General features: G+C 37.0%; 1 pseudogene; it reads left to right on the forward strand.

The window, feature by feature from the left end:
- Positions 1-1,134: 1,134 nt before the first annotated feature.
- LOC122625482 overlaps positions 1,135-17,218 on the forward strand; it is a 135,030-nt pseudogene continuing 118,946 nt past the window's right edge.

Below are 17,218 nucleotides of genomic sequence, written 5' to 3' on the forward strand. Positions count from 1 at the left end.
GCATTGAAGGATTAGACCAATATTTCAGAGTGATTTTCCTTCAGAAATTGTTTTTTTTATCATGTCACGTTTATCTGAAGTGCAATGCTTTCCTCGTCCCATTTTAATCATTTTTTTTAAGGTATGTTTCAAAAATAATGTTGGAAATAGGAATACAAATGTCAAGTTTTATAACCAAAACAAACCGCCGACATGTATTGAATATTTGAAAAAATCGATAGTGCTGCTATTTTGTTTTCGCCTCATTTTAGACCTTGCCGCCCAAAAAAAATGATAACAAATAAACGTATGGACAATTCAATTTTTTTTTTTCATTTTTGGATAGAAAAACAAGAGAGAACGCTATAGTCGAGTTCCCCGACTATCTGATACCCGTTACTCAGATGGTGAAAGTGCGCAGGAGAGTCTTCAACACTGACAGTTTTTGCGGTTTGTGGGCGTGGCAAGAAGTTTTTTGGCAAACGATAGAAATTAAGGAGACTAACAAAACTAAAAAAATAACCAAACATTTTTCAAAAGGCGTGGCAGTTTTAGGCGGTTTGTGGTCGTTAGAGTGGGCGTGGCAACATGCGCTGCTTCTATGTCTCTGGAGTGTGCGTGCTGAATCTCAACTTTCTAGCTTTTATAGTTCCTGAGATCTCGACGTTCATACGGACAGACAGACGGACATAGCCAGATCGACTCGGCTATTGATCCTGATCAAGAATATATATACTTTATATGGTCGGAAACGCTTCCTTCTGCTGTTACATACTTTTCAACGAATCTAGAATACCCTTTTACTCTACGAGTAACGGGTATAAATATCTAGCTTAATACGAAAAATCAGAATTTTGTACTATGCGGTACGATAGTTAATTTATTTGATCGAGAATAAAATTAGTTATGGTGCTGCTATTATTTTTTCGCAACTGTATATACATATATATTTTTAAGTGCCTAAAGGTAGTTCCCCTAAGGTGATACTCTTAAGTCGAGATAGATTCAATCGACAACACATTAAAACACTGTTTTATATACACATCCTTGCTGAATTATTATTTCTAAAGTTAGGGCTTGTCATAAAACGCTCATTGCCGATATATACTCTTTTGACATTCTAAAACATTAATTTTTATTTGTGTTTTTCAGATCATGTCTGGAAGAGGAAACTTGTTGAGTTTATTTAATAAAAATGCTCGCAATATGGAAATATCAAATTCAAGTGAAGAATTTGAAATCGATAGTGGCTTGGACTTTGAAATTCTGAACCAAGTGGGGAATGTTTTCTATCAGGCCATAATATTGAAAACTGATCTTATAACCACTCTTCAACATGTAAACATTTCGGTCGGTCGGGGCCGTGCTAAGCTTATACACACTTTAAAAAAAGATGGCATACATCAAAACAATTGATAACAACTGAATTGTTAAACTCAAAGGAAAACATTATCGATAAGTCAAAGGAGTCCGAAAATGGAAGCAATTGCTTCAAAAAATGGATTATTTTTTCCAGATTTAGTTCACGGATCAAAAGGTACATTCCAAAAAAGAACATAAGAAGAGCATAAAACATTTTACATTAAAATAATAACTTTTCATTGATATTTCTTGGTTTAAAATATAAATATCGAAATATTATATTTTCTAAATTAAAAAACATTGACAAGTAAAACAAGAAGAGAACGCTATAGTCGAGTTCCCCGACTATCTGATACCCGTTTACTCAGCTATTCGAAGTGCAAAGGAGAGTCTTCAGCATATACAGTTTTTGGCGGTTTTGTGGGCGTTAGAGTGGGCGTGGCAAAAAGTTTTTGGCAAATCGATAGAAATTTACAAGACTAATACAAAAATGAAAAAATATCAAAACATTTTTCAAAAGTGTGGGGCGTGGCAGTTTGGGCGGTTTGTGGGCGTTAGAGAGGGCGTGGCAAAAAGTTTTTTGGCAAATCGTTAGAAATTTACAAGACTAATACAAAAATGAAAAAATATCGAAACATTTTTCAAAAGTGTGGACGTGGCAGTTTTTAGGCGGTTTGTGGGCGATAGAGTGGGCGTGGCAACATGAATCGACAAACTTGCGCTGCGTCTATGTCCCTGGAGTCTGTATGCTTAATCTAAACTTTCTAACTTTTGTAGTTCCTGAGATCTCGACGTTCATACGGGACAGACGGACTGACGGACGGACAGACGGACATGGCCAGATCGGACTCGGCTACTGATCCTGATCAAGAATATAATATACTTTATATGGTCGGAAACACTTCCTTCTGCCTGTTACATACTTTTCAACGAATCTAGTATACCCTTTTACTCTACGAGTAACGGGTATAAAAAGAAGAGACCGCGTTCCTTGGATACCCGCTAGACTCTTGGTGATAGCTCTCTACGCATCCCTGACTGCGTTTCCATTTATGGTAATTTGTGTAATAAGGCATAACGATTGACAAAAACATTTACAAGTAAAACAAGAGAGAACGCTATAGTCGAGTTCCCCGATTATCTCATACCCGTTTCTCAGCTAGTGGAAGTGCGAAGGAGAGACTTCAATACTGACAGTTTTTGGCGGTTTTTGGGCGTGGCAAAAATTGTTTTGTGCAAATCGAGAGAAAATTACCAGACTAGCAACCAAATGAAGAAATATCAACATATTTTTTAAAAGTGTGGGCGTGGCAGTTTTGAGCGATTTGTGGGCGTTAGGGTGCGTCTATGTCCCTGGAGTCTGCAAGCTGAATCTCTTTCTGGCTTATATAGTTCCTGAGATCTCGACGTTTCATACGGACGGACGGACGGACGGACAGACGGAAATGGCCAGATCGAAAATGCTTTTTTCAACATACTTTTACTCTACAAGGGGGGCTTAAATTCGCTTATTTATCCGTACATTATGTTTATACATAAAAATAATGAATTAAATCTATTTTTCAGGTTCATCTGTTAATATTTATTGTAATTACTTAAAACTAACAGCGGATGTATCCAAGGGAGTTTTTAATTACGAAGTCCGTTTTTTTCCTCCATTGATTCGGTTCATTTAAGAATTAAATATTTAAACGAACATAAGGATAAGCTCGGAGGAACCAAACATTTGACGGCACAACTCTATATTTACCTATTTTATTGCCAAATAAGATGACCGTATTTGTTTCAAAAGCCGAAGATGCGAGTTACAGATTCGCATTTTATTCAAAAAAAAGAGGATATGAGGAACTGCACGAAATTATATAATATTTTATTCGATAGAGTTATGAAAACATTAAATTATGTTAAATTTGATCGCAAGCACTTTGATCCTTCGCGACCAAAAAATAGTACCACTGGCAAAGTTAGAAGTTTGGCCTGGATATGTTACAGCCGTTGACGAATATAAAGGTGGTTTAATGCTATGCTGCGACGTATCGCATCGTATACTTTGTCGAAAAACTGTTCTGGAAATGTTGGTCGATCTTTATCAGCAAAATGTAGAGCACTACCAAGAATCCGCTAGAAAAATGTTGGTTGGAAATATTGTGTTAACTAGGTATAACAATCGTACGTATAAATAAATGAGATTTGTTTTGACCAAAATCCAAAAAAGTCAGTTTCAAATTAAAACTGTCTGCACAAGTTACGTTGAATATTATAAACAATATCACAACATAAACATAAAAGACGTCAATCAACCATTGCTTCATAGTATAAAAAAAATCAAGAATAACTCCAGCCGAAAAAGAAAATGTTCAGTTTTGTTTAATTCCAGAATTATGTTATCTTACTGGGCTGCGGGACGAAGTACGGTCAGATAACAAGCTTATGCGCGAGATTGCTACATTTACAAGAGTTTCGCCAAATCAACGACAAACGGCGTTAAATAAGTTTTACGAAAATGTTTCAAGGACACCCGCCGCACAAGATGTTTAAATAGCTGGGGACTCTCATTAACGAATAATTCCAACAAGATAGCTGGACGTCAATGGACATAGAGCAGATATGTTTTTCAAAACGACAGTGTCGGCCGGAAAAACTGCAGAGTTCTCAAAATTATGCTGTGAGCAATGAAATGTTGGAAGTAGTTCATCTGAGTAAATGGATTATTATACATTTAAGAAATGATATGCGAGCTGCAAATAACTTGCTCGACAACATGAAGCAAAGTTGTAAATCACTTGGTATGAAAATTTCTAACCCAACAATGATTTTCTTTGGATCATGACCGGATAGATGCTTACATTCAAGCACTGCGGCGAAATATAACAACGAATTCGCAAATAGTCGTATGTATTTGTCATAACACTAGAGATGATCGTTATTCTGCAATAAAAAAAATATGTTGCTCGGAAATTCCCATACCATCACAGGTAAATTGTTTTAATACTTATTACTTAGAATTTAGTATGCACTAAAAGTTGTGTCTAACATAAATAAGATATAACTGCAAATGTGATAGTTTTATACACACATATATGTAAATGTATTGTGAAATGTCCATGTTTTACAATAGGTTTAACCTTTAAAAGTTGAATTTAAAAAAACTTAACAACTTTTACAAAACTTTTTTAAACTGAAAAGTTTTTAATATTTTGTCATTTTTTTATATGTATTTTTAAATTTTTTCTCGATTTGCAAAAAAAATTTATTTCACGCCCACAAGTAGGACAAAACTAGCACGCCAACATTTTTTTTTTTTTTTTAAACTGTGGCACATAGTTGAAAAGTGGACCTTCTAGTCACCTGGTGGCATCGACGTGGCATACCATCATCCTATTATTGGTCAATGCTCTGCGGTGATGGATTTGCTCAGTTGCGACAAAGGATGAGATAAATTTGAGGAAATGAGGAAAGTAGCTGGGGCAGACCCACGAGAAATACACTTCCATCCTCGCACCAGCCGTTCAGATTTATCCGCTAGTTTCGTTATTGGCGAATAACGAAACGTTTCAAGCTCAGCCCACCCCAAATCGGCTACCAAAACCCGTCAGGTTGCTGGAGTCGCACCAGCGCGGAAAAGCCGAAAGGTTTTCCCTTTCAAATGAGCCTACCTGTTAGTGCTGTAACTCTGGAAGAAGTGAAAGAACTTATAGCAATCTTTCACCCAGAAAGGCCTGGTGCAGATCTTTTAGACAACAAAATCATTGCTCCCAGATCAATCATTAAAGTTTCTGGTACAACAGCATTCTTGATCTTCGGTACTTTCCGAAAGCCTGCAAGTTGCTTACCCCTGAGCTACTAAATAGAGTATTCAAATTTGCTCTAGTGGCTATGGAAAAGAAAGAGTATGACGTAGCCGCCTTTCTTGACATACAACATGCATTAGACAAGTATGGCACTCTGGGCTCCTGCACAAAGCAAAGAGGTTATTTCCTCCGCAGCTGTATTTGGTTATTAACAGTTATTATAACGTCTCTGCTAATGGATTCACATCGGCAACGAAAACAACTGCAGCTGGAGTTCCCCAAGGAATCGTCCTATGCCCTACCCTATAGTCGGGATTTGATTTGGACATGCCTACTCACACACCAGTGACAGAAGTGGACGATACTGCTGTGCTAACGAAAAGCAAGTATTTTTACTGCCTCGTATGATCTACAGGAATACTTGGATGCATTTCAGCAATGGGATGAGAACTAGAACGTGCGAGTTAACGTTGAGATGTCAATGTGAGGTGAGATGCCAATGTGACTTCACAAACCGAACAGGTAGTTGTCCTCAATAGGAAGCGTACCTTCAGAGGCACATTACAAATATTCAACAACCGTTTAGAACCAAAGGTAGCTAGAATGTCTTGGCTCATTGCACCACGCAACAACTATCGCTTGACTGCTAATGAATATTGACCCCCAGCCTGTCTACGGTCTGCCCGTATACGGCGTTGCTGCAAAGAGACCCCTAAATAAGATCCGGGTTCTACAGGCGGAAGACTCTAAGAAGGATTTCTGGGGCTTCTTGGTACATGAGAACCGGGACATCAAACGCGATCTTAAGGTACCCAAGCTTGGAGTCAAGCTCAAAACATCGCTGAAAAATACATGGAACGGCTTAATGCACACCCAAAAGCCTGGCCAGAAAGCTAGGACCGCAGCTGCAGCAATGCTGACAATGCTAGAGTCAGAAGAGACTTAAACGACACCACCCTCTTGATATCGCGATCGGGTTTGGACATAGAAAGACTTACTATATATTTATAATAATTCTCCCCAGTTCTACTAGGAATTAAGTTGCCACATTGGTACAGTGCGTTAATCAATAAAACTTGTTTATATTGTTAATATACAAAAAAAAGTAATCGATAATGCGATGAGGGCACCTGTAAATAGTTTTGTTTCCAATGATTCCGTAGTTACGCGTCTATTATTAATGAAAAACATGGAGTATTTGGCCCATATATCGCTTAGCTCTGACTTATCGCTATCAATTAAATCTATGTTTATATTTCGCATATAAGGTGGATTATTAAATGTATCATAAATTACCGATAATATTATTAACTGTTTGCTACGCCCTTCGTACTTATATTACGATTTGTACATTGCCACATTTGAAACACATGATTATTCTCTTATCAACGTTAATTGCTGTTACTATGGCCTGGTCGAGTCTCGTTTCTGTCTTCTGCTTTTTTGTGGCTTGTGTTCTCCGCAATTATAGCATATAATCGGAGTGTGCATTTAAAACCTTTTTATCAGGACCCTGCTCCGTTCAAATTGAGTGCATGTACCAGGACCAATGTCATCGGATGTTATCGGTCAATAGAGTTGTAACCAATCAGCTGGAGTAGGAGGAGAGACATTTATTGGGGTTTTGGCCATGTTCAGCAACAGTGCAGCCGGTGTCCGCATTGCCTACCTTGAATAGTGCCCAGCCCATTCCATGCAATCAAGTTCAAGCTAGCCACTGTGGAGCAATACCAGACCGTGATTTTCTGAGCTTCATCACCAAGGTTGCACCTACTTGTGCATGCTCACATAGAATAAAGTTTGCGTCAGTAGCTTTGGGGTTAAACCGGCGTGGACTGTCTTACTTTAATAGGTTCGTAAAAAACGATACTAGAAAAGTTAACGAGCAGCAGCGCAGCGAGCAATAATAATCTTGTCGACGAAGGTGGCCTGTTCACTCTGGAGTTTGATTTTTTGAACTGCCTTCCATTCCTCAGCTTACTGTTCTCTGCCTATCATTGTCCAAAGCTCGGCAGGGATTTCGATCCTTCCACACCGCTATTTCCTTCAAAGATCTTTTCTCTCCTTATTATTCTGTTGAATTCATTTATTTCAATTAGCAATACACATTGAATTACATTTTTTTTTACCTTAATATAACTGTAATCTATTTATTGATCTTATTAATTAGTGCACACAGCACAGTATGAATGCTCAATAATCATCTTAAGTCATCCGTTATTAATAACAACCTGGCCAGATGAGGTTGATTCTTTATAATTTTTGGTTATTTTGGTTTGTTTGAATTGAAAATAAATATTAAATTAATGTTTTAACGTCATGCATCTAGGAATTGTATTAATGCCCCCAGTGGATTACCAATAGGCAAGATCAGATTATGGTTAAAATCTAAAAATGAGAGGATAGGCCACATTTGACCTCAGGAAGCTATCGAAGCCCGTTGAGGTGGACGAATGAAAAAGATATTATTTCTATCCAAAATTGAAAAAAAAAAATTTGAATTGTCCATACCTTATTTTTTGTTTTGGTGAAAAGCACATGGTTATAAAACTTGACATTTGTATTCCTATTTCCAACATTATTTTTGAAACATACCTTAAAAAAAGCGATTAAAATGGACGAGGAAGCACTGCATTCAGATAAACGTGACATGATAAAAAAACAATTTCTGAAGGAAAATACTCTGAAATATTGGTCTAATCCTTCAATGCTAAAACAAAATGATAGATCGAGAATCCCGAAAAACGTGGAGAAAACAATCATTAGGGCACCCATCTCTTTAAAAGGCTAGTGCCCGAGAGCACGAAGGATCCATTTAAAGCTGCTACCGAACTGGAAAAAGGATTTCAACATATCCGCAACAGTGCAAACTGTTCACACGTGTCTAAGGGAACATGGATTAAAAGGCTGTAGTCCAAGGAAAGTCCTCTTTTAAATGGGAAGACACATACCCAAGCGCATTAAGTTCGTCAAGGAACATTTAAATTGGGGCTTGCGAAAAATGGAGGAACTTCTTATGGTTACATGAGAGCAAGGTGGTTTTTTTTTGGTGGCAATAGATCTTGATCGTATGTAAGGCGCCCTAGAAACACCGAATATAAGCCAAATTACACAGAAGAAGCAATTAAACACGAAGGATCCTGTATAATGGTATGGGTTTGATTTTCGTACTATGTAGTTGGGGCTATACCATAATCTACCATGGTTAAAAACATCATGGATCAACATGTGTTTGTGGATATTTTGGTGACGACAATGCTACCCTTTGCCGAATACAATTAACAAGACTATGATCCCAAGTAGACCAGCAGGAATGCCAAAGATTCGTCCCAAAATAAATCTGTTCCTGTTTTGGATTGGCCTGCACAGTCCCCAGGCCGTAATCCCATCAAAAATTCTTGGACAGATATAAGAAAAGCAGTTATAACTTCAAAGCCAACTAACATCGAATAACTTTTTGTATAAAACGGTGCCAGGACCTAGTTCATTCCATGCTAAAACGTTGCGCTCCTGTTTTTGGTAATAAATATTCCAAATATTAAATTAGTGCGATGGGTGTAGTTTTAGCACGCAAACATTTGATAGTTTAACATTGAAAATTTAAGCATTTTTCATGAAGTGCTGCTATTTGCTATTTTATTTTTCGCCTAATTTTGTCGTTCTTAACAAAGTGTCTTATTTAAGATAAGAATAAATAAAACAATTGTAATTATTTTTTATTTCCTAAAAAGTGAATTGTTTAACCTTTCTAAAAAGGTATTTCAGCTCCTTTTAAACACTAAATTGTAGGTAGGAGACTTATTCAAAGCTTTACTGGGCAAGTGCTGCAAGTTTTACTGGGCAAGGTTATTTTTCGCAGCTGTGCATATGTAAAGCGTGAAAAATTTAAAGTACTGTAAAAGTAATAATAAAAGAAGAGAGAACTCTATAATTGAGTTCACCGACTTAGGGGAAATTTCAACACTGACCGTTTTTGGTGTAGAAAGAAATTTACAAGACTAACAAAGATGTGAAGAAATATAAAAACTTTTTTCAAAGGTATGGGAGTGGCAGTTTGGGGCGGTTTGTGGGCGTGGCAAAAAGTATTTTTGGCAAATCAATAGAAATTTATTAGACTAATAAAAAACAAGAGAGAACGCTATAGTCGAGTTCCCCGACTATCTGATACCCGTTACTCAGCTAGTGAAAGTGCGAACGAGACTTCAGCACTGACAGTTTTTGGCGGTTTGTGGGCGCTAGAGTGGGCGTGGCAAAAAGTTTTTTGGCAAATCGATAGAAATTTACAAGACTAATACAAAAATGAAAAAATATCAAAACATTTTTCAAAAGTGTGGGCGTAGCAGCTTTGGGCGGTTTGTGGGCGTTAGAGTGGGCGTGGCAAAAAGTTTTTTTGGCAAATCGTTAGAAATTTGTAAGACTAATACAAAAATGAAAAAATATCAAAACATTTTTCAAAAGAGTGGGCGTGGCAGTTTTGCGCGGTTTGTGGGCGTTACAGTGGGCGTGGCAACATGAATCGACAAACTTGCGCTGCGTCTATGTCTCAGGAGTCAGTATGCTTAATCTCAACTTTCTACCTTTTGTAGTTCCTGAGATCTCGACGTTCATACGGACAGACAGACGGACGGACAGACGGACATGGCCAGATCGACTCGGCTATTGATCCTGATCAAGGATATATATACTTTATATGGTCGGAAACGCTTCCTTCTGCCTGTTACATACTTTTCAACGAATCTAGTACACCCTTTTACTCTACGAGTAACGGGTATAAATATCAAAACCTTTTTCAAAAGAATGAGCGTGGCAGTTTTGGGCGGTTTGTGGGCGTTAGAGGGGGCGTGGCAACTTGCGCTGCGTCTATATCACTGGATTCTGAATGCTGAATCTAGTTCTAGTTTTTACAGTTCCTGAGATCTTCACGTTCATACGGACGGGTATAAAAATCGATATAAATTAAAAATAAATCACAATTGAATGTAGAACTTTTTGTACGTTTTTAGGGACATTTTTCTGTAATTTAAAAGGTATTTACATGTATTTTACACAGGAATTCTGGAGGAAAGCGTAAGGAACACGCGAGGAATTCGCTGGATAAAATTTGGGGTTTCCTCTAGAATTTGTCGGTAATAACCTTGTCTTTTTTTTCGATATTTCCCAGAAATACACGTTTTCCAATGTGTCCAGAATTTTCATTTATGCACCCAAATTAACATAATATTTTGAAATCATCAAATTTTATTTTTAGTGATGTACTATGCCGTTCCTATATTAAATTAAATTAGTACAGTAAAATGCTAAAGTATTTAAACACCAGTGGACATTTTTTTTAAAGCTCCTAAATTTATTTTCAGGTTATAAATGCTACAACTTTACTAAATGATTCAAAAATTCGTTCCGTTGTTCAAAAAATTGTGCTACAGATGAACTGTAAAATTGGAGGCTCATTATGGACGGTAAAAATTCCATTTAAAAATGTAATGGTTTGCGGAATAGACTCATATCATGACCCATCTAATCGGGCAAGTCAGTTGCTGGTAAGTGTATTTGATCTTTTTATATATATACATATAGTATAATGTTTAACGTAACACTGAGCCGAATTAATGGCCCGCTGACTAAAGACAACGCTAAGAATATGAAATAAAAAGATCGAAGAAAAGTATTTTCCAAGACTTTATTCATTAACTCTCAGCTCAAGACTAATTCAGGTGATAAAAATATTTCTTATGAGGACCTTAGTTTACATTTATTTGGGATGGGAGCAAGCTCTCCCGCTTGTGGTAGTATGTGTTTGTATACAGTAACAAATGAGTGTATGTAGGGAGAGCGGCATCGCTTACTCCGGGTGCGAGTGTTTATATCGTGGGATCTGCATATTCAGCATATTCTCATGTACTGGCTATGTGAATATGTCACTATATTAAATTTGGAATTCGTGGGATCTGATATTCAGCATATTCTTAAATGCTGGCTATGTGAATATGTCACTTCCCTCCCTTTAAAAGGGTTGCCTATGCTTGGGCTGCAATTTCAGGGTACAATGCGGGCAACTGTATTTGTGGCGGTTCTATTTCTTGTTGTGGTTCTTGATTATTTTTTGCTTGTTTTCTGAATTTTGTATATAAAACAGTTAGTGGATTTAGTGTAAAAATTTTTGATAGGACAAGAAAAATTATAAGAACAATAACTAAAATTATTATAGTTGCATAAAATGTGGTATTATTTTCTGAAATTAATTTTAAAATGTCATTATGTTCTACTATCTTAATTTTGGTCACATTAATTGGTAAATACAATGGAGTTAAATCAAATTCTGGACTTAACGAATTTTCGCTAAAATAACATTTCCAATCTTAACTTTACATTGTTTTATTATTATAATTTTGTTTCCATTTATTTTAATATCGCCATTTAGTTCTTGACAATTTTGTGCGATTTTAGTTTCCGTTTGATTCCATGTACATACACTGACGAGCAAAACTGTAACACGAGTTGTATATTCTAACTTCAACGGTCAGTATCTTCTCTCCTATTTTATGTACGATAATATTCTTAGTCTTGTTTTGTTGCTACTATATTTGACTATCGCTTGTGAAAATATGAAGCGATTTGATAATCTGGAATAAATATGCCGAAGCAAAATGTAAAAGAAGTCAAATGTTACAGTTTTGCACTGGGGTGATATATTAAACGAAAATTTTTTTTTTAATTATTTTAATAATGAGTCCACAGCCCTTTTTATTTTTTTAGCTCCGTTATGCGATTTGGCATACTTTGGGTATACCGTAGCACCATTTCAGGACGAATAGCGTACCAGAGGTCCTTTGTTCTTTCCCACAGCTCCATCATTCTACTTGGAGGGCCTGCATATTTTGCCAGTTGGGATTTTACATGGCTCCACAAATTTTCTATGGGATACATATCAGGAGATTGCGGTGGCCACTTCAGCGATTGAAAATTTTGCTTTTCCATCCAATTGTTGACCAAAATCGATGTGTGTTTGGGATCCTTGTCTTGCTGAAATATGCATTTTTTAGCAGCAATACCATATTTTGAATTACTTTTGGAAGATTTTGTTGCAAAATGTTTAAGTAATGTTCCTTCCGCATTATACCTTCAATTAACACCAAGGGACCAACTCCGTTTTTGTGTATACAGCCCCAAACCATTATGGATCCGCCACCTTGCTTCACGGTTTGCTTCACGTTACTTGGTGACTGGACTGTGGGATCTCTAGTCCAATACCAAGAGCGTCCATCTGACTCGAAACGATTAATTTTGGTTTCATCTGACCATATAACCTGAAAATCCAAATTTTTGTGATTGTTTTAATTATTGGTATTGTATTATATTTGGTTCAACGTATTGAATTTTTCTTTCGAGAAGTTGGTATAAAAATTACAAATGGGACTCTTTGTGGCGCTTAATTATGTTTTTAATGCATTCATTATTAACTTCTATTTTATCTTGATTATAAATTTTATTCTCATCTTCAAAATATGATTTCTTGATCTGAAACTGATTATTATGGTCGGATATATGGAATTATTTAATGTGTTAAAGATTTTGTGGTTAATAGGAATATGTGAAATAGTAATGTATAGTTTTTGTTTTATCAATCCAAGTTGATGTTTTGATTCAAAGTATATTCTGGCTGTTAATGCTTTCTAACTTGTCGTAATTGAGTAATTTTGGTTAAAAAGACCAAGACGTGAAAGTTGCATGCCATTTCTATGTCTTCTATGTATTCAATAAATTGCGTGAGCTCATAGACGAGTGTGTCAATATTATTGCGATTATTTTCGTAGTTGGTGAGTTTTCTGCAGTCCTTCATTCACAAATTTTACGAAATCATTTAATTTATGAACTTGAATTGAATTTTCTGCAATTAGATCTATTTTTTGTTTGTTAATTTTTACTCTATCATTTTCATCAAGTGTGCCAAAAAGAAAGTTAAACAAGAGAGAACGCTATAGTCGAGTTCCCCGACTATCTGATACCCGTTACTCAGATGGTGAAAGTGCGCAGAACACACAACACTCACAGTTTTTGCGGTTTGTGGCGTTAAAGTGGGCGTGGCAAAAAGTTTTTTGGCAAATCGATAGAATTTTACAAGACTAATACAAAAATGAAAAAATATCAAAACATTTTTCAAAAGTGTGGGCGTGGCAGCTTTGGCGGTTTGTGGGCGTTAGGGTGGGCGTGGCAAATATTTTTTTGGCAAACCGATAGAAATTAAGGAGACTAACACAAAAATGAAAAAATATCGAAACATTTTTCAAAAGTGTGGCGTGGCAGTTTTAGGCGATTTGTGGGCGTTAGAGTGGGCGTGGCAACATGAATCGACAAACTTGCGCTGCTTCTATGCCTCTGGAGTCTGCATGCAGAATCTCAACTTTGTAGCTTTTGTAGTTCCTGAGATCTCGACGTTCATACGGACGGACAGACGGACGGACAGACGGACATGGCCAGATCGACTCGGCTATTGATCCTGATCAAGAATATATATACTTTATATGGTCGGAAACGCTTCCTTCTGCCTGTTACATACTTTTCAACGAATCTAGTATACCCTTTTACTCTACGAGTAACGGGTATAATAAAAGATGAACCAAATAGTCCACGTTTTTGCCTAATTTGTTGATGAATAGTTAAACCATTTAATTCTTTCAATAGTTTGTTGTACAAATATTTCATTTTAGGTGAGTCTGATATTTTGTTACCAAAAGATTTTGTGATTGCATTGATTTCCGTTAAGTTAATTCTTAGACAGTGATGTTCATATGCTAGCGGTATTTAAATTGGATTACTTGAAAAGAGTAAATAGCCAAGGTCGGAATCTGTTTGGTTATTTGAATTTGTTGAGTATGGCCCGTGGTGAATAATAGAAGCAACATCATTATACACAAGGATCCTGTGGAGGTTAAACGGTATTAGTTTTTTTTTGTTTCTTAAATTGTGTTTTGTAGTATTTGATTTCTCTATTTCGATTAGTAATTTTGTAATGGTCATCATCTATTTTTTCATTTTTATTATTTTTTAAATGGATTTTCTAATTTACCCTTTTGAATTGGACCTTTTCTGTATTTAGTGTCAATAATATTAAATTCCTGTCGATCGTCATTTATTTTATCTATTTTTATACCCGTTACTCGTAGAGTAAAAGGGTATACTAGATTCGTTGAAAAGTATGTAACAGGCAGAAGGAAGCGTTTCCGACCATATAAAGTATATATATTCTTGATCAGGATCCATAGCCGAGTCGATCTGGCCATGTCCGTCTGTCCGTCCGTCTGTCTGTCCGTATGAACGTCGAGATCTCAGGAACTACAAAAGGTAGAAAGTTGAGATTAAGCATACTGACTCCTGAGACATAGACGCAGAGCAAGTTTGTCGATTCATGTTGCCACGCCCACTCTAACGCCCACAAACCCCGTTAAACTGCCACGCCCACACTTTTGAAAAATGTTTTGATATTTTTTCATTTTTGTATTAGTCTTATAAATTTCTATCGATTTGCCAAAAAACTTTTTGTGACGCCCACTTTAACACCCACAAACCGCCCAAAGCTGCCACGCCCACACTTCGAAAAATGTTTTGATATTTTTTCATTTTTGAATTAGTCTTGAAAATTTCTATTGATTTGTCAAAATACTTTTTGCCACGCCCACTCTAACGCCCACAAACCGCCAACAACTGTCAGTGTTGAAATTTCTCCTTCGCACTTCCACTAGCTGAGTAACGGGTATCAGATAGTCGGATAACTCGACTATAGCGTTCTCTCTTGTTTTTACATCTGAATATTTATCGATGATGACTCTGTGACCGAAGCTGAGCTGGCCTCACTCGGGTTTTTATTTAAATTAAATACCTTTGTTTCGCTTTTTTATCTCATCACATAAATAAACTCTTTGAGAAAATGCAAGTCCTATTGAAAAGTTCCAATATGAATTCTTAACTCCCGAAAAATAGGGCGTAGAAATAACAGGATCTGGCAATTTAATTTTTGCTTGGGCGCTCACACAGGCCGCGTAAAAATTATTCTATCCAATGCGAAACATGCGAAGTGGTTGGAGTTTTTTCCAGGAGCAGTTATTGCATAAGGGCGCACTTTTTGCAACGAACTTCTGCTTTCACTCCTCTGAGGATAAATATGGCTTCGTTGTGGAATATTTTCGGTCCTAGACGGCTCGCCGGCGACCATATGCTTTTATCTCCATTCGCTCCCGAAAATCGCTGGAGGCCAATTGGAGGGTAATTGGCAGGATTTCTATTATACATTTACTACAATCATAGATAGCCATCCTAACCTCACAAATATATTCAGCATACAGTATCTACGATCATGTCGGAGAGACAATGCGTTGGAAACCATTTCCTCACTGTAAGTTTCGGAGGCCAACTATGCTATAGCTTTGGAATTGTTACAAAACAAATAAAATCGACAATAAAAAGTGATAAGGGGAGCACAGCCTTCTGAAATTTAATTCCAACGTGGGAATTCATGGCATCAACTAGGGACTAGCGATGTAGGACTCTGGAGACCATAGATTTCTCCAAGGCGCTGTGGTACTCCTATCCACTGCCACCGTGTTGGTATAAAACCGTTCAGGATCCTTTGTTCCTTGTCGTGCTGTTTTCGACTTGGGCTCCCAACTGATGAAAAGAAATTCGACCGCATGTGTTACCGGAATAGGTGACTTTAGTTTCGAGACCGATGGTTTGTTCAGTTAACTTAACAATTAACAAAATCTTTTGGGGGAGTTTGGATAAAAGTCCAAGCTCTGCAAAGATTCTTATCTCTTGAGAGAAAATTAGAGCATCGTCTAGACGTCAACGCCCAATACAAGGCTTTCATTGAGGAGTACTAGCATATGGGGCATATGTCAGCAGTTCAGACAGAAGATTTTAGTTCCTGTGGATATTTTTTACCTCATCATTGCGTCATGAAAGAGGACAGCACCAACTCTAAGTTTCGCGCCGTTTTTAATAGAACAACGTCAGAATACTCCTTTAACGCTTTTCAGAAGGCTGGTCCGGTAATTTAGCCAAAACTTTTCCAGATTCTTCTACTCTTACGTATGCTTACTAGCCAGCTGTAAGATAGACGTATCAGTTGTCTATGAATGAGAAGGCGACATTTCCAGTGGTTGCTGAGACTATTCGCCGAGATATCTGACGCCAGTTCCAAAGAAGAAGCCATCAACGTCCTCAATCTTGTACAGAGGCAATTTTAAACTAAGGAAGAGGTATTTAAATGTACCAGCCGTTTTGAAAGGAGTTTCGGAAGATTATAAGGAGTCCCTCTTTAAGTTTGACGATAAGGCCGATTTTACAAAAATAGGTAGACCTCGCCTGGGATCCGGTGTCTGATCAGCCCATTTTCAACCCTTCAATCAACATCAAGGCCTGGCTGACGTTCAGATTAATCCGCAATCGCTCGATTTAATGATCTTGGTTTGGTTGGCCCAGTAATCACAAAATCGAATCTTTTTCTTCGGCTGCTGTGCAAGGATAAGTTGTCCCAGGACGAAAGCCTTTTTTTGGCGAAAGATTCAGAATGGCAAGATATTTGATGTATTGCTAATATGACATTCTCTTGTGTATCTCCCTTGTGTTTATTTGGAACGAAGACATTGCGTCGCTAAGCACGTCGTCGCGTGCCAGAGCTATAAGGAAAGTACGGAGATCGCGTAGAGAATTTCCTTGAGCGATGATTCCGACTATACAAGGCTCTACGAATCTGTTAATTTTCTTAAGTGATTATTACGACTATATAAGGCTCTACGAGTCCTGGCGTTTATTATTTGGTTTTTAAATTGCTGTCCAAAAATGCCTAAAATCCTAGATAGAACTGGATATGCCAATTTCTACTCCAACACTCAGGAAACTTACACGCTTTGCGTATGTAACTTTAACTTAACTTTTTGCTTTTATCAGATAGAGGAGATCATACGAACATGACCATATATATATTCTTTAGAAAAAACACTTTCTGCATCCTATACCCTTGTATACCCTTTTACTCTAGGAGTAAAGGTAATAGTAAGCTAATCTTATTATTATATAATAATAAAATTAAC

Source organism: Drosophila teissieri, unplaced genomic scaffold (genome assembly GCF_016746235.2).
Source record: "Drosophila teissieri strain GT53w unplaced genomic scaffold, Prin_Dtei_1.1 Segkk118_quiver_pilon_scaf, whole genome shotgun sequence".
In the NCBI taxonomy this organism is placed as follows: Eukaryota; Metazoa; Arthropoda; class Insecta; order Diptera; family Drosophilidae; genus Drosophila; species Drosophila teissieri.